The sequence below is a fragment of the Mustela lutreola genome, chromosome 7 (genome assembly GCF_030435805.1).
Source record: "Mustela lutreola isolate mMusLut2 chromosome 7, mMusLut2.pri, whole genome shotgun sequence".
NCBI classification, from domain to species: Eukaryota; Metazoa; Chordata; class Mammalia; order Carnivora; family Mustelidae; genus Mustela; species Mustela lutreola.
Window position 1 is genome coordinate 99,311,417 of NC_081296.1, and position 19,311 is coordinate 99,330,727.

Consider the following 19,311-nt stretch of genomic DNA (forward strand, 5'->3'; position numbering starts at 1 on the left):
AAATAGTACACTGCTTTCCTAGACAATATGGTCTTGATCCAGCAAAAATAATATGCAACCTACAGGGCAAAAAAGCTAAAAACAAGGGAATGCCCAGAAACAAAGTAATCCAAAGTCAAACCTAAAGCTTGCCAAGTCATCCAAAGAATATTCAATGTGTCTGTCTTTAAGTACACTGAAGCCTAGCATTGAATAATGTCATGATTTATATATCTCTCTTTTGAACTTACACATACTAAGCTATTCCTCCAGCAATTTTTATTTTTAAAATGACCTGCTTATCAAAATAAAATATGCCCGTTGATTACATATTTTAAGAGAAAAGTATAAAAAAACATTGTTCTGAAAAACACCTAAGATAACTATTACTGTTAACATTTTGGCATATTTTACATTTTCCTTTTCATTTTCCCATTTTTTAAAGAGGTTACTGCTGCATTTATAACTAGGGTCTTCTATTTTATCAATGTATAATTTACTTTTATATTATCTCTCCTGGGAAATTTAGGGTTTTTTTTAAGGTTTTATTTATTTTGGGGAGAAAGAGAGAGCTTGCATGAGCCAGCCAGAGGGGCAGAGGGAGAAGCAGACTCCCTGCTAAGCAAGGGCCCACTGTGGGACTTGATTCCAAGACCCTGGGATTATGACCTAAGCCAAAGGCAGATGCTTAATAACTGATTGAGCCACCAGTTGCCCTCTCTTGGGAAATTTAAGTGATTTCATTTCACTGCATTAGTGCACTGTTTAAGCCATTATTAAATTAGCATCACACTTAAACAGTTATTTTCATGATAAATAAAAAAGCATATTAAAGTCCTGTATAGTCACCAGGATATACTGGTTTATTGGACAGTAGTAAAGGCTAGGGTGTACCACATATATTTTCCCTAACTTCAGATTAAGGGCACTTATTTCCTCAGTTGCCACGTGTTACCTGCTGCCAGTTCACAACTGAATCCCTCCCCTAGAACTATCACCAGCCCAAGGGAATGGCTTTATCCTGGCTTGAAAATCTTCCCCAGTTTCTTATCTATACATGGATACTAAGCCCCAGCCCTTTTGTGTGTGTAGCAATTCTCAACTCCCAGGGCCACCCAGTTGCAGCACTCTCCATAGCACTGCAGTATGTGTACCAGATTCTGCGTCCCTCATCCCCTTCCTCACAGGATGTTTTATTCCATTAGGGCTGTTATAACAAATACTATAATTCAAAAGGCTGGGAATTCCAAGATCAAGGCACCAGCAGATGTGGTATCAGATGAGGGCCCTCTTTAGTCTGTAACTTCACTTGGCAGGGATGAGGGAATTCTCTGGGATTTTTTTTTTGGGGGGGGTGGTCTATGACATACTTTCTTTTTTATTATGATTAACATATAATGTATTATTTGTTTCAGGGTACAGTGATTCATCACTCTTACACAATACACAGTGTTCCCCACAACCTGCCTTTCCAACGTCCATCACCCAGTCATCCTATCCCATTCCCCCTCCACTTCAGCAACCCTCAGTTTGTTTCCTGAGATTAAGGGTCTTTATGGTTTGTCTCCTTCTCTGGTTTTGTCTTGCTTCATTTTTCCCCTCTCTTTACCTATGATCTTCTGCCTTGCTTCTCAAATTCTACGTATCAGTGAAATCATATGATAATTGTTTTTCTTTTATTGACTTATTTCACTTACCATAATACTCTCTAGTTCCATCCATGTATTTCAAATGTTAAGTTTTCATTTTTGATGGCTGTGTAATATTCCAGTGTGTGTGTGTGTGTGTGTGTGTATGTGTGTGTATGTATATATATATATATATATGTATGTATGTGTATATACATATACATATACATCACATCCTCTTTATCCATTCATCTGTTGATGGATATCTGGGCTCTTTCCATACTTTGGCTATTGTGAATATTGCTGGTATAAACATTGGGGTGCAGGTGCCCCTTCGGATCACTACATTAATGTCTTGAAGGTAAATGCCCCGTAGTATGATTGCTGGGTCATAGGGTAGCTCTATTTTCAACTTTTTGAGGAACCTCTATACTGTTTTCCAGAGTGGCTACACCAGCTTGCATTCTCACCAACAGTATAGGAAGGTTCCCCTTTCTGCACATCCTTACCAATATCTGTCATTTCCTGACTGGTTAATTTTAGCCATTCTGACTGGTGTAAGGTGGTATCTCACAGAATAGAAATAAATAATTCTATAATTTATATCGAACCAGAAAAGACCCCAAAAAGCCAGAGGAATGTTGAAAAAGAAAACCAATGCTGTTGGCATCACCATTCCAGCTATATTACAAAGCTGCAGTCATCAAGAAAAGTATGGTGCTGGCACAAAAACTGACACATAGATCAATGGAAGAGAATAGACAACCCAGAAAAGGATCCTCAACTCTATGGCTAACTAATCTTCAACAAAGCAAGAAAAGAATATCTAATGGAAAAAAGACAGCTTCTTCAACAAATGGTGTTGGGAAAATAGGATAGCCACATGCTGAAGAATGAAACTGGACCATTTCTTTACACCATACAAAAAAATAGATTCAAGGTGGATGAAAGGCCTCAATGTGAGAGAGGAATCCATCAAAATCCTTGAGGAGAACACAGGCAGCAACCTCTTTGACCTCAGTCACAGCAATTTCTTCCTAGACACATTGCCAAAGGCAAGGGAAGCAAGGGCAAAAATGAACTACTGGGACTTCATCAAGATCAAAAGCTTTTTTTTTTTTTTTTAAGATTTTATTTATTTATTTGACAATGATCACAAGTAGGCAGAAAGAGAGGCAGGGAAGCAGGCTCCCTACTGAGCAGAAAGCCCAATGCAGGCTCCATCCCAGGATCCTGAGATCTTGACCTGAGCCAAAGGCAGAGGTTTAACCCACTGAGCCACCCAGTGCCCCCAAATCAAAAGCTTTTGCACAGCAAAGAAAACAGTCAACAAAACCAAAACACAACTGACAGAATGGGAGATGATGTTTGGAAATGACGTATCAGATAAAGGGCCCATATCCAAAATCTCTAACGAACCCATCAAACTCAACACCCAAGCAACAAATAATCTAATCAAGAAATGGGAAGAAGACTTGAATAGACATTTCTGCAAAGAAGACATCCAAATGGCCAACAGACACATGAAAATGTGCTCAACATCACTTGGCATTGGGGAAATACAAATCAAAGCCACAATGAGATACCACTTCACACCAGTCTGGGATCTCTTTTACATGGGTAGTAATCCCAAGAATTAGCGGTCTACTCATAAAATACTCACCTTCAAAAATTCCACTTCCTAATACCATCACCTTCAGGGTTAGGATTTCAGTGTATGTATTTAGGAGTCACATTCAATCTATAGTATAGGTTTTGATACTGAGAGGGCCTCCCAATAAATTTCTTCTAAGCAAATGGCCATTTCAGGGTCTAGGACTAAAGGGAGTTGATTGCAATTTTTGTAAAGACCAAACAATCTATAGGAAATAGTGTCTATTTGTTATTCATTTGGAATATGTAAATAATTCATTCATGTCCTGTGATTCAATTAATGATTGCTTATCTTATAATATTTTCTTATATTATAATTTAACTGAATTGAATTATACATTATTACTTAGCAAAATTAGACAATATATATTCCTTTTATGTGTACTCATGATGGTGTTCATAACATGAATCCTGGTTTTTACCCATTTAATATTGTTTGTTGTTTGACAATATGACACATACTATTTCCTGTATGTGTTATACAATCATTTCATAATTATGATAAAAATCACTATATATCTGTTCAAAAATTTTTGTAACTGTTAATTTATACTTAAAAGATTCAAAAGTAGATAAATCTTCTTTTAAAACAATTTTATGGGAGAATACAAAAAATTCCTTAAAGATGTTAAGTGAAGAAGATCTGGTCTGCTCCTTCTCTTTGAGAGAATGTGTCTAAAGAAATTAGCAGAATAAGTAGGATGTGCCCAGTAACATCAGTAACCTAATCACACAGATAATCATAACTTGATATGACCCAGAGGGATGGCACAGGAGATAGAATACCATACATCTTCATTACAATTGTGACATATGAGGTGAAATAAAAGAATTAAAAAGAGACCCAGTTGTCTGAAAAGCATAGTTTTGCTCTGAACATGAAAGAAATATAATCCACAGAGGAAATTTATATTGAATTAACATATTGAGTAAGTAAAATCTGACACCTTATAGCATTAGGACAAAGGGTAGAAAATGATCATTAGAAAAAATTTAAAACACAGTATTTTGTATTCTCTGATGTTTCTGAGCCTAAGGAGTAATGATTATGTAAAATTCAACTGATAACAAATATTCATAATTAACACTGTAGTGTAATTAGGTACCCCTAGACTTTAAATTCCATTATCCCAATGATCAACAGATTTTTGTGTGATTTCTTGCTTGAAGATAGGTCAAAGAGGGACACCTGGATGGCTCAGTCATTAAGCAGCTGCCTTCAGCTGGGATCATGATCCCAGGATCATGGGATTGAGCCCCACATCAGGCTCCCTACTTAGACGGGAGCTTGCTTCTCCCCCTGCCTGCTGCACAAGTGAGCTTCTGCTCACTTACTCTCTCTCTCTCTCTCTGACAAAAAAAAAAAAAAAAGAAAGATAAAAACTAATTCTTTAAGAAAAAAAAAATGTAGGTCAAAGAATGTCTGAGATTTCACCCTTTAGGCCAATGTCTACAATAAATGTTTCTAACTGCACTCTTCAATCTTAACAGTCACCTGGAAAAAAACGTATTATGCTTCTCACAAGTAGGTCTGGCCAAATGAGTAAAAATATCTCAAGCACTTCTTAGCCATCAAAATGTTCATTCAAAATCCACACCACGAATGAGGATCTTAGACAAAGCTCAGCCCAGTGTATCAGACCTCAAATGTAACAAAATTCACCATTCCAAATCAATTGCATTAGAAAACAAAAAAAGAGAAAAAAAGCAGAGATAAATGTTTCATTGGTCTCTGAAACATTTTTTTTTAATTCTTCAATGAATACATTGAACTAATAAAAAATAATCCCTTAAGCGTTAATCATAAAATCAGATTTCATCTGAATTGATTTTTCTCATGGTATTACGGTTTCAAAACACTTAGAGGTGCCTCTTTCTAAATTTTTTTTAATATGGAACACTTCACAAATTTGCATGTCATGCTTGCACAGGGACCATGCTAATCTCCCCATCATTCCAATTTTAGTATTATACTGCTAAAGCAAGTATAATATTCTCTCTGTAATATAAATCTTGGCTTTTCTATATATTGTGTGGAAAGACTAAAAACAAAAACACTGTAGAAAGTATTTTACGTATATATTTTTTTAAAGATTTTATTTATTTTATTTGACAGACAGAGATTACACATAGGCAGAGAGGCAGGCAGAGAGAGAGAGGAGGAAGCAGGTTCCCTGCTGAGCAGATCCCAGGACCCTGGGATCATGACCTGAGCCGAAGGCAGAGGCCTTAACCCACTGAGCCACCCAGGCGCCCCTATTTTACGTATATTTTAAGTAATTTTTATTTTGATCATGTTAGCAGAGAGAAAAAGTTGACCAACAAATTAGTTGAGCTTTAAATATCAGACTAGAAATTGATTCCCTAAGTAGTCTTTATGGTAACTTTCAGTTTGATATTATTTTAAAGACTGAAGACTGCAATAAAGAAGTATAGAACATATATCTGATATACAGTAAGCTAAGATATACCGGCAGAAAGAGTATGTCACTAATACACATATCATTAAACAGATTATGAGTATATAATGCCACCTACTTTACAAGTAGGTTAAAAAGTATGGTTTTGGTTTTCAAAAAATATGGGTAATAGGTATTGTACAGGATGTTTACTTCACAGAGCAAATACAGAAATAGTCAAATTATATTACTAAATGTATTACTGTTAAGCATCTTGAAATTAAGATGTTGCCTAATATTCTGAAATAGTAAAATGTAAGAAGGTAAAAGAGTTATTATTCAAATGATAATAGTGCTAAATTTTTAGAAGGATATAGAATTTATTAATGCTTTAGTGTCATCAAAAAGTATGTATTTGCTCCCCAAATATTCCCTAATAGATACACAGATACCAAGGCTTTACTTTTTTTTTTAATTTTTTATAAACATATATTTTTATCCCCAGGGGTACAGGTCTGTGAATCACCAGGTTTACACACTTCACAGCACTCACCAAAGCACATACCCTCCCTAATGTCCATAACCCCACCCCCCTTCTCTCAACCCCCCGCCCCCCAGCAACCCTCAGTTTGTTTTGTGAGATTAAGAGTCACTTATGGTTTGTCTCCCTCCCAATCCCATCTTGTTTCATTTATTCCTCTCCTATCCACTTAAGCCCCCATGTTGCTTTGCAGGAATTGTTACAATAACATCTAAATATAGGACACTCCAACTCATTTTTGAACTGGCAAATGATAGGTTATATTTGGTTTAAAAAAAAAAAGTGGGGGTGCCTGGGAGGCTCAGTGGGTTAAAGCCTCTGCCTTCGGCTCAGGTCATGATCCCAGGGTCCCAGGATCAAGCCCCACCATCAGGCTCTCTGCTCAGCGGGGAGCCTGCTTCCTCCTCTCTCTCTGCCTGCCTCTCTGCCTACTTGTGATCTCTGTCTGTCAAATAAATACATTTTTTTTTAAATGTGTGGGAGGTGGGGGAAGATGATACCAAAAAAGGGGAGCTTATTAAGAGTACTTGCATTATTTTAAATACATTAAGTATGGGGGAACAATTCCTATTTCTGAATACTACACATCTAGAGATATGACACAAGCTATAAAATAACATCTGTATCATACTTGACAAAATATGCTTGGTCTTCATGTACATGTAACTCAATCCCCCATAAAAACCTCTTAGTCGTACCAATAAATCCCTCTCCTAAATTCAGTTTACTTCTCCAATTCTACCACCACAAATTGACCTAATTCAAATCTCATCTGGAATACTGAATGATTTCATAAAAGACCTCCACAAATTTACTGTTTCCTCTTCACCTCTATCAATAAATTAAAATCTATTTAAAAATCAACACTCAGACTAAAAATATTATTCTTTTTTTGGAATTTTTCCTACTGTATTCTTTTTTTATTAGAAACCGTTTTAGGTAGTCTAACTTCATTGCATTTCCAAATAAATTTTAGAATAAAAACTATTATTCTTTATGTTCTCTATAACATCTACATTCTGTCATGCTCATTTTTATCACAGGAACATTTTACGTGCCATTTTCATGTGGGATTTTTCTGTTTCATTTCTCGTTTTTTAGAGCTTGAAAGATTATCAAGCATATGCCAAAACTCAATAAACCTTTTCTTAAAGAATATTAGGAGAACTTAGAACACAAATCAATGAAATTGAACACATAAAATCAATAGAGACAAATAAACAAAATCAAAGTCTGGTTCTTTGAAAAGATGAGTAAAATCTGTAAGGCTCTAGCCAGGGTAACTTAGAAGACAGATAGTACACAAACTACCAATAGCAGTAAGGAAAGAAGAGACATCACTACAGATTCCATAGAAATTAAAAGGGCAATAAATAAATACTAAAACAACTCTATGCTCATAAATGTAATAACTTAGATGAAATGGACCATTTCCTTGCAAGACACAATTAGTCAAAATTCACACAAGAACAGACAATCTGAATATGCCTGAGCAAATCTCTTTTACAAGCTCTTTCTTGTCTATTAAACAAATTGAACAAACAGTAAGTAAACTTCTAAAATAGAAAGCACCAGACCCAGATGAGTTCACTGGTGAAACTTTTTGCTTTGTTTTGGTTTGTTTTTTTAAATATTTTATTTATTTATTTGACAGACAGAGATCACAAGTAGGCAGAGAAGCAGGCAGAGGGGTGGGGTAGAAGGCTCCCTGCTGAGCAGAGTGCTGATGAAGGGCTATATCCCAGGATCCCAAGATCATGACCTCAGCCTAAGGCAGAGGCTTTAACCCACTGAGCCGCCCAGGCACCCCTCATCAGTGAATTTCATCTGGCATTTAAGGAAGAAATTATACCTATTCTCTACAATTTGCTCCAGAAAGATAGAAGAAACAGGAATAGCTCCTAACTAATTTTATGAGACCAGAATTATTGTGACACCAAACCAGATAAATATATTACAAGAAAACTACAGACCAGTATCTCTCATGAACACAGATATAAGTTTCTCAACAAAATATTAACAAATCAAATTCAGCAATGTATGAAGAATTATATACCATGACCAAGTGGGATTTAAATGAATCTAGACAAAGATTTTATACTCTTCACCAAAACTAACTCAAAATGGATCACAGACCTAAATATAACATATGAAACTGTTGGAAGATAACATAGGAAAAGACCAAATGACTTTAGGTATTTTTAGATACAACACAAAATGTATGATCCATAAAAGAAATAATTGAAACACTGGACTTCATTAAAATTAAAACCTCTTTTGTAAAAGACAATAGAGTATTAAAAGAAAAGTCATAGAATATTTGAAAACAAAATCTGATAAAGCACTGTAATCTAAAATATATAAAGAACTCTTAAAACTCCTCCTTTAGAAAACAAACAACCCAATCATGTTCACTACAGCATTATTCACAATAGCCAAGACATAAATGATTTAAGCATCTGGTGATGAATGAATAAAGAAATTGTAATTATACACAGACATATACAAGCACTGGGATATTTTTCAGCCTTAAAAATGAAAATCATCTTGTTGTTGACAATAACATGGATGAACCCAGGGAATATTTTTCTAAATGAAATAAGCAGACGCTTTAAGAAAAATACCACATGAATTCACCTATATCCCAAATCTAACAAACTCAAATTCATAGAAACAAAGTAAAACATTGATCTCTATGGATAGGGAGGTGTGGGAACAGGGACATGTTAGTCAAAACGTACAAAGTTGCTATTGTATAGGACAAATAAGTTCTAGAGATCCAGTGGACAACTTGATAAGTATAGTTAATAATATTGAATTATATACTGGAAATTTTCTAGAAGTAGATTTCAGATGATCTTACCACACACACAAAAAGTAACTATGTGAGGAAAGGAATATGTTAATTAGCTTGATTATAGTATTCATTTCACTATGTATATCAATACATTGTATTATACACTTTGAATTTTTATTTTTAAAAAGGAATATTACATAATTTAAAAATTAGCCTAAGATCTTTACAGACACCTCATCAAGGAAGATATATAGATGGCAAATAAGTGCACAAAAAGATGGTCTATGTCATGTCATCTGGGTAATGCAAATTAAAACGAAGATACCATCACAGACTTATTACAATGAAAAATCCAGAACACTGGCAACACCAAAAGCTGGCAAGTATGTGGGACAACAGGAATTCTCTTACATCATCAGTAGGAATGAAAAAATGGTAAAGATACTTTGGAAGACAATTTGGCTGTTTCTTGGAAACTTGCTCTTATTGTAGGATCTAATAGTTGGGCTTTTTGGTATTTACCAAAGAGTTTCCAACTAATATTCCCACAAAAAACTGCACACGTGGATGTTTACAGCAGCCTTATTCATAATTGCGAAAGTGTGGAAGCAACCAAAATACCCTTCGGTAGGTGTATGAATAAATAAACTTTGGTAATCTGTACAATGGAATATTATTCAGCTCTTTAAAAATGAGCTATCAATCCACTGAAAAACATGGAGAAAGTTTAAAACATCTATTATTAATTGAATGAAGCCAATCAGAAAAGGCTACATACTACACGCTTCTAACTGTATGACATTCTGGAAAAGGCAAAACTATGTATATAGTAAAAACTTCAGTAGTTTCCAGATATTAGGAGGGAGGAAGGGATCAATTAGTCAAGGAGAGGATTTTTAGGGCATTGAAATTACTCTGCACGATATTATGAGTAGGTGTTATATACATTTGTCCAAACCCATGGAATGTACAACACCAACCATGAACCCTAATATAAATTACAGACTGTGTGATAATGATGTGTCAATGCATCAATTATAATAAGTCTATCACTTAGATGAGGAATGTTGATAATGGGGGAGACTGCATAAGTGGGAGGCAGGGAACTTATAAAAAAAATCTTTGTGCCTTCTACTCAGATTTGCTTTGAAACTAAAACTGCTAAAAGAAACTAAAGTATATTTTCACTATATCTGTATCTTTGGGGTAATTACCCAGTAGTGCAATTACAGAGTCATAGGGTAGTTCTATTTTTAATTTTTTGAGGAATCTACACACTGTTTTCCAAAGTGGCTACACCAACTTGCTTTCCCACCAACAAGGTAAGACAGTTCCCGTTTCTCCACATCCTCTCCAACATTTGTTGTTTCCTGTCAATTTTGGCCATTCTAACTGGTATAAGGTTAGTATCTCAAGGTGGTTTTTGATTTTACTTTCCCTGATGGCTAATGATGATCAACATTTTTTCATGTGTCTGCTAGCCATTTGTATGTCTTCTTTGGAGAAATGTCTGTTCATGTCTTCTGCCCATTTTTTGACATGATTATCTGTTTTTTGGGTTGAATTCGAGGAGCTCTTTATAGATCTTGAACTGGGGGAAATTGGAGGGGGAGATGAACCATGAGAGACTGTGGGCTCTGAGAAAAAAACTGAGGGTTTTTTAGAGAGAGGAATGGGGAGATGGGTAATCCTGGTGGTGCGAATTAAGGAAGGCATGTACTGCATGGAGCACTGCGTGTGGTGTACAAACAATGAATCTTGGAACACTGAAAAAATAAAATAAAACACTAAAGTATATTAAAAAGGAACTTTGAGATCCTTTCTTATCCTAATATTTGATAACCACTGGAAAAATGCAATTGTTCTTTACTTTCTAGAATAAAGTAAGGAAAAATTATATGCATAATGTTGCATTGTTAGCAGCACTACACAGCAGTTTCTTAATAAGCAACAGAGGGAGGAGGACGAATAAAGGAGTGGGAAGAGGCACTGGGTGCAGAAATAGAAAGAAGAGAAATTAAGTTAAAGCAGTTTATAAATGTAAATACATGACCTGACCAATTCAGAAATGCGTATTATCTTTGAATTCCTCCCCAAGAAAAGAAACATTATTGTTCTGCTTCAACTTGAAAACTGGCAATGAGCAATTTTCAACTTGCTATAACAAAAGATAGAATTTTTATTTTTTTTAATGAAACTCATTGTTACAATTAGCTTTGCTATAACCTACACTCAGTTTTAATTCCACATTTTGAAGCTAAAATCAATCTAATTATACTCCTATCTAATTCTATCCTATCTAAACTCCTATTCTATCTAAAAATCAATCTAATTATACTCCTACACAGTAGCTTCTCCCAATGATAACTACTACATCTCTACTATGTCTTCTCTCTTTCTATATATGTACAATTCCTTTTGTGTTTCTAATATAATATGGTTTCTATGAATGTCTCCTTCCCATTTTACATCTCCATTCTTACACAGTTAGTCAAGTAGCTCAATTCCCATCATTTGGTAATTTCTTTTCTTCATTAAAAATGCATTTTCTTATTTTTATTTTTATTTTTATTTTTAAATATAGACTGGTTACCTTAGTTTGCTTGGCAGCCATATAACTAAATAATATTGAGTTTATCATCTACTAAAGTTGTATATTTTCTAAGTAAGATTCTGATTTTTAAAAAAAGCACCTTCTATATCCTATATATTCAGTTTCTTTTTTTTTAATTCAGACAGTTTTATTTATGCCATTTAAAATCACACTTTGTTAAAAAATAAAAAGAAATAAAAAGAAAATAGAATCACACTTTGGTTTCTTGCCTATGCCAAACGCTTTCCTTCTCCGATATGTTGCACCTGTTGCTGCTCTATCTTGAAATCTTTTTCCTCTTTTAGTCTTTCTTATCCATAGCTTATTCCTTTAAAAAGGTTTTTCCTGACCACTTTATATATCACCTCTCTTTCTCACCATCATTTCCTATGTCAGAAATCTCTGTACTACTTACAAACATTTACAGATATTATTTGTTTGCTTGTTAGGTTTCCTCAATAATAATTTCCATAAAGTCAAGACCTATATCTGTTTTGCCCATTATTTCATTCTAGCACCAGTACATTGTCATGTATCTACTAGATATTAAGAAAATTGATCAAAATTTGGAAATAAGGCAGTAGGAGGAGGATATGACCTCTCAATATCATGCTAGGATGATGTTTAACAAGCTGGCCTTAGAATTATTCAGAACAATTGAAGGCAATTTACATCATGGTTGGTTTAGCTATTTATTGTACAACTGGAGCCCAGACACTGTGAAATTACATGTTAATTTAGATTTTTGTCATATAAGAATGATGACTTCAAAGTTTATAGATGATGACTTGTAAAACATTAACCAGATCTATATTTATCAAGTAACCTCAATATTTTATTTTCCATAATTACATTTCATTCTTCTTTGAGCTGGATTTACCATTTCTGTATTTTCTCCTTAATAGAATTAATATAGCTTTGGCAAATATTAACTTGATAATTGACTAATAGTTCTTTTTCAACTCTATGAAAATTATATTTTGAAACCTATTGAGGATCCTTCAGAACGTCCAAAAGAATTTGATTGTAGGGTCCAATAAGCTTTGTTGTTCACAAGTGCCTTTTTTTTTTTCTTTTCACCCCCTGAAGGCAACAGGAACAAAAGAACTTTATCTTCATGGATTCTCTTCAAAACAAACTTAGTTACTTTGACACTATACACTTAAAGAGGCTTATATAGTCAATTAGCAAGTCTTGCTAAACCTATGTTAGTAAGGAGACCTACACATAAAAAGCACAACCTTTTTGTCATCAAGACTGTTTAGAAATTTTTTCAAAATGAGAGAATACTGTTATTAAAACTTATTTAAATATCATTTAAATATCTAAGGCAAGGACACGCAAACTTTTTCTTAGAGTAGTTTAGGTTTTGCAAACCATATAGTCTATATTTCACCTACTCAACTCGGCCCCAAACAGGGCATAAATTAATGGATGTGGCCGGCTGTGTTCCATTAAAACTTCGTGAAAACAGGAGATTGAGCAGCATGGATAATTTGTTGGCCTTCAATCAAGGGAAATATGCTTTGTGTTTATCTTTGTTGGTTTTTTTAAAGATTTTATTTACTTATTATTTGAGAGAGAGATTGAGAGAGTGAGTGGGCGGTGGGGCAAAGTGAAAAACAGACTCCCCACGGTGCAGGGAGTCTGACAAAGGGCTTGATCCCAGGATCCTGGGATCCTGAGCTGAGCCTAAGGCAGATGCTTAACTCACTGAGCCACCCAGGTATCCTCTTTATTGTTTTCTATAAAGCACAGACCTAGGTTCTACAAGTTTACATATTCATTTGCACATTTCTGTTCAGCATCAAGGATAATATCCAAAGATTATTATTCTATTATCTTGTAGAATATTAACCATTTGTGTATCTGACTAGCAATCTTGTCTTTTTTAATGCCTTTTTGGGAAGACTGTATAATCCTTATTTTGCTAATTCCCATTTCTGATTTACTGTTTTCCTGGTTCCTTCAATAATGAGTTGACTAATTTCAACATTTTATTCTATATCTCAAAGATGTTTTAAATTTTTGAAAATTATACATGGACAAGAAAAAAGATATGGTGCTTTTTGAATCCTAGCTCTGCTATTTTAGGTACATCAGATTCCAAGTTTCAACTTTCTCTTAGATTTGGGTCATCTTTAGTCCTAGGATCTGGGGTTTCCAAATAGCAGCCTTTCATCTCTGGAAGAAATTGAAGTGTGGTTATTTAAATGTATCAAGACCAAAATGCTTGAGACAAAGAATCAAGGACCAATTATACTGTTTCATAGTACCTTTAATTCCTATGAAATATAATATATATTTAACTTGCATTTAGTCTTCTACATTAAGGAGGTATTTTTTTAACTCTATGAATAATTATAAATCTTAAATTGTAGTTGGTTCTCAGACCTCTAAGGCAATAAATAGATTAGGCCTATGCATAGAGAATATTCAACTTTGCAGGTCTGGAAGACAATGGTTACAGGGTGAAACATCTTTACTTTTCTTTAGGACACAGAATTTGAGCCTTTGATCCATCCAGTAAGATTTCTCTTAAGTCAAGGTAAGATTCACTCATAGTTAAATTGGCGCAGAGCACAGGATTTCTGAGTAATAAGCATGTCCCTTGGTCTTCACTAGGCAAAGTTCTTTATGGTTCAGAAATCTATGGTTAGACATGTAAAGCTTCATGGACTAGTAACCAAAATTAGAGATTTAGTCCAATCACAATTCTAGAATCTAGACTGTCGACTGGGAATTCCTTTCTTTTTACAAGAGGCTTTGGTGTTCTGCCATCTCCCTTGCACTAGGTATGATGGCCACCATCTTGGCCACTGTTCCTGCAACAATGCAACTAATACAGTTCTTACTTTAAGGTTGTTTCCCAGTGGATTGTACTCTATAATGGTAGTTATTTTTATGCTTGTCAGACAGAAATTGAAAAACTTAGCTACATGGGGGAGGAAAAAGTTTTCACTAGGGTTTTGATCCTATCTCTCTTTTGCTTCTTACTTCCTTTGCTGTGTTTTCTACCACGAACTCTAGCTCGGGGCACGATACTAAGATTTACAGTCATGTCAAACTGAGGAATATCAGATTCTTAGCCAACCAGTGTTGGCACCAAGAGCTTTTCTACCTTAGGTTCTATTTATTCCTTCTGTTTTCAGAGAGACTGTTTAGAAAAACTAATCTCTTTCTTGGAGGAACTTACTGAAAGACACACATACATACACACACACAAAACAGTTGACACATTCTAGAAATACTGCCATTTCTCTACAGAATTTCCAAGCTAGCCTCAGAGAAGTAAAAATCTGAGAACCAAGTGAATCTGCCTGAACATGGTGGTATAAGTACTTTTCCTACTTTATAACAGTTATCACTCATTTTTCAACTAAAGTTTGGGAGAACCCTCATTCTGTGTTAATAAATAACCTTAGCCCATAGTTTAAGTGTTCCAATTTTAATAATCTACTTCCACAGATCAATTTCAGAATTAAAACTCTAAGTTCCAACTAACTCAAAGTGGCATAAGCAAAAGCACTGTTTCATTTACCTGAAAATGCCAAATAATCAAAACTTGCTGTTAGAGATCTGCCTCTCTCAGCCTAGAAATTCTCTTTTGTTGGTGACATTCTCAGTTACATTTTCCTCACAATACAAAATAGCCACTAGAAGGACACAAACTCATATTCCTCTAGTTTAGTGCCAGAAGAAGGGATTTTCCTTTTTGCAAATGGTTGCAGAAACATCCCAGGCCTCTGCTTGTTGTCTAACTGATTCAACTGGCTTGCCTGAGAGATGGAATTCTTTGACTGCAAAACCTAGTCCATGCCTGACCAACACCAAGGACCAAGAGTAGAGTGGGGATGGTTCCACAAAAGAATGTAAGGGTTCTTTTACAAGAAAAGAAATGGAAAAAATTATAGTAGAAACAGTCATAACCTGTTAAAGCATATTGTAATTTTTAATCCATTTGACTTCTGTTGAAATTTGTTGATAGGCCTGTTGTGACTTTTAGTAAACACCATTTTTTGTTTGTTTTGTTTTATAAACCATCTGCTGAATAATCTCAGAGTTTGATTAGGTTTACCACTGATAGCTTATAGAATGTTCCTTTCTTCCTGAGGGGGGAGAAAAAGTAGGATTCTTTCCCCAGTAGTTCTTAACAATAAGTGGTTGTGAAAGCCTATCTTAAACTTCTTCCAATAGTTGTTAAAAAAAAAAAAACACCCCAAAAGTTGAACTCATTAAAACAGTTATGTGGTCTCTTATGTCCTGGGTGTCATTCTTTCCTAAGAATATTTTTCTTAAACACATTTAGATTAAAGATTAGTTTCCTGTTTATGGTGTTATTCCATTTATTATTTTGTTAATATTGTATCTTCAAGTGATAGAGTTCTCTGCTTCTGTATTAGTCTTCACATAGTTAAAACACACACATCCTTTTTAAAAATAATTTTCACAGGCTTTTGGCACAGACTATTATTTAGTATTCCTGACACTATAAATGTCTTGTACATCTATATTCTAAGTCATTTGTTCCAACATTGATGCAATCTTGTAAAATCTGTGCTCCTTTAAAATCCTCACATATTTGATTTTTTTTAGTTGATCTCTCTTACATTTTACTTCTTTATTTGGTAATTTGGGTTTTTTTTTGTTTTTTATTTAATATTTTATTTATTTGAGAGAGAGAGATGGAGTGAGAGAGCATGAGAGGGGAGGTCAGAGGGAGAAGCAGACTCCCTGTGTAGCTGGGAGCCCCATGTGGGACTAGATCCCAGGACTCCGGGATCATGACCTGAGCCAAAGGCAGTTGCTTAACCAACTGAGCCACCCAGGCATCCCTTTATTAGGTAATTTGTAATAAAACTGAAGTATTTCCAATTATTGGAAATCCTTATTCTCAAAAAAAAATTATTTTCCAAAGTATAAAAGTATGCCATCTTGAATGTGGCATCTTAATCCCTAAATTATGGAGCTTATGTCTGCCTGTATCTAATAGCCTCTCCTTTAAGTATTATAAACTTAAAGGATTACATGGTCCCACTTTCTCATGGTGTTTTTCTACTCTCAACAGTACTCCAGGGAGGTATTACAATTCAACAGGAAGACTACAGGTTTAAGGATTTCAACTCCTCTTACTGAAATGATTAATAACTTGAGTATTATCTTATTTGATGCCTTTATGTTCTTCTCTATAAAATGATTGTACTTTATGCATCTTGGAGGTGTTGTGAAGATTAGATACAATAACCTGAATAGGGTACTTAGTGTGAAATATGGGAGCACTTAATAGGTGGTTGTCTTTTATTACTGCTGTTATTGCCATAGTCAGATTTTTTACTCTAATGCCTCCATCATGGATAATTTTAACAACTAAGAAATGTTTTTCCAATATTAGCCTATTCCTGAGTTTAGTTCCCCCCAATAGATTATCTTCTCATGCACAGAGGACTACCAACTCACACTTCTGTCTTCCTTCTAAATTCCTTTTTCTATTCCTTATCTGTTCTTGTCTGAAAATGCTTTTGTTTCTTGTGGATTAAAACATGCTATTATTTTTATAAGAAAAGAGTACCTTTTATCTCCTATTTGAAAAATAATATAGCAGATACAAAAATCCTATAATAATCCTTTACTCGCCTTTTCTTTGTTTTTCTCTTCACCAATCTCTTGGTTCTGGTTTACATTCCCATTTCCTCATTTTTTTTCTCTTGTTTTTCACCCCTCAAGTCATTCTGCCAAATAGAAAAGTAACAAACACTCCATCCTCTGTTAACATTTCAGAATCAGAAAGACATTCTGTGAACATATTAAATTTGTCATCATTGTTAAGGATTAGTGCCTGTCATTTTGAGTTATTTCTTTAGCCTGGATCTCCACAATTGTCCCCTGTTACCTATATTTACTTCTGCTTACTCTTCACCTGTCCAGAAGTAATAATTCTAAAGGACTAGTACAATTATGACATGTAAAGTTTTTAAAAACTAGACCTTCCCCAAGATCAAGGTTAGTAGCATGAAAAAGAAAGCCCTCCATTATCCTACTGTATTGTTAATGCCAATGTATATATACCTGCCATACTGAACAAATTATCCTCTAGTAGTACCCAATAGATTTAGTTAATGGATGTTTGTTTATAGACTTCACAATAGGATGCGTCATACCTAACTCAGTTTCTGGATATATAGAAGGTACTAGAGATAACGTGTGTGCTGTGGCATGAAAAGATGGCCTAGGCCAATAAGATTTCTCTGACAACTTACAATACATACACTGAAGAATAAATATAGTAATCCATGGGAACTCAGCTACAAAGTTATGTAGGTTGAGGCCAGAAAGCCATTAGCTATGTGTGTGCAGAAAAAATAACAGAGTAGGAAGTCAGTCAAAAGGGAGAAACAAAGTGATGCAGGCTCAGAAGTTTAGTCATTGAGGACATTCAGAGACAGACAGGGAAATATGGACAGACTGCCTTGATTCATCACACTTCCTGGATGCTATTTCACTGAGATTTTTATGCCTTTTTAAAATAAACTTTCCCTTATTTCTTGAGCCAGCTTTAGTAAGGTTTTGCTCTTTTCCACTAAGAAAATCCTCACATGAATAGAACAGATGAGGTATTCTTGGACATCTTATATTCCCCCCCCTACCCCAGCAAATTTTTCTCCCCTCTAAAATTCCTACCTTTTTGTCAAAACTTAGCTCAAACATTGCCAACTTTATGAATTCATTTTCTACCTTCTTAAGGCAAACTGGTTTCTGTCCCCACCATAAATGAATAATACTATTTACTTACTTACACTATGCATATCACATTTTATTTTAATTACTTAGCAGTCAACTTACCTGGCCATGCTTCTATCTCTACATTTAGAAAAAGTAAATACTAAGAGTATTTTTAAAAAACTTTCTTTTCTTCTCTCTCTCTCTTTTTTTTTTTTTTTAAAGAGAGAGAACACAAGCAAGAGGGCACTTGCAGGGGGAGGGGCAGAGGAAGAGAGAGAATCAACAAGCGGACCCCACACTGAGTATGTAGTCCAACCCAGGACCATGAAATCATGACCTGAGCCAAAGCCAAGAGTCAGCTGCTTAACCATCTGAGCTACTCAGGCACACTACTAACATTATTTCTTGTCAGAGGGTCATAGTCATAATTAAAACTATTTGGCACATGTAAAACACTTACAAATTAGCTATTATAGTAGTCACTTTCCCATCTAGACTATATTAATTCTGTTAGAACCCAGTTTCTAGTATGATTTTGTAGCTCAATAATTAAGATAAAAGTATTAAATATTTTAAATTATATCTGATAAGAAATCTATTTCTATATAATTGTACAGGTGAATAGATAGGTATAAAGTGAGCAATACTTATGGACAAATATAAAGTTACAACTAAGGGGCGCCTGGGTGGCTCAATGGGTTAACCCTCTACCTTTGGCTCAGGTCATGATCTCAGAGTCCTGGGATGGAGCCCCACCTCAGGCTCTCTGCTCAGCGGGGAGCCTGTTTCCCCCCCCCCACCCCTCCCCGCCCCCCGCCCCTCTCTGCCTGCTTCTCTGCCTACTTCTGATTCCTCTCTCTCTCTCTCTCTCTCTCGATCTATCAAGTACATAAATTTAAAAAATCTTAAAAAAAAAATTGAGGATGGAAGATAACTTTCTGCAAGATTTTTTTTTTTTAAAGATTTTATTTATTTACTTGACAGACAGAGATCACAAGCAG

The 19,311-nt window shown here is 34.9% G+C and overlaps 1 non-coding gene across 1 annotated transcript; it reads right to left on the reverse strand.

Moving 5' to 3' along the window:
* Positions 1-5,146: 5,146 nt before the first annotated feature.
* On the reverse strand, positions 5,147-5,248 carry LOC131837435 (U6 spliceosomal RNA). The gene has a single exon (XR_009356044.1). It is a non-coding gene; the product is annotated as a U6 spliceosomal RNA (small nuclear RNA).
* Positions 5,249-19,311: the final 14,063 nt, after the last annotated feature.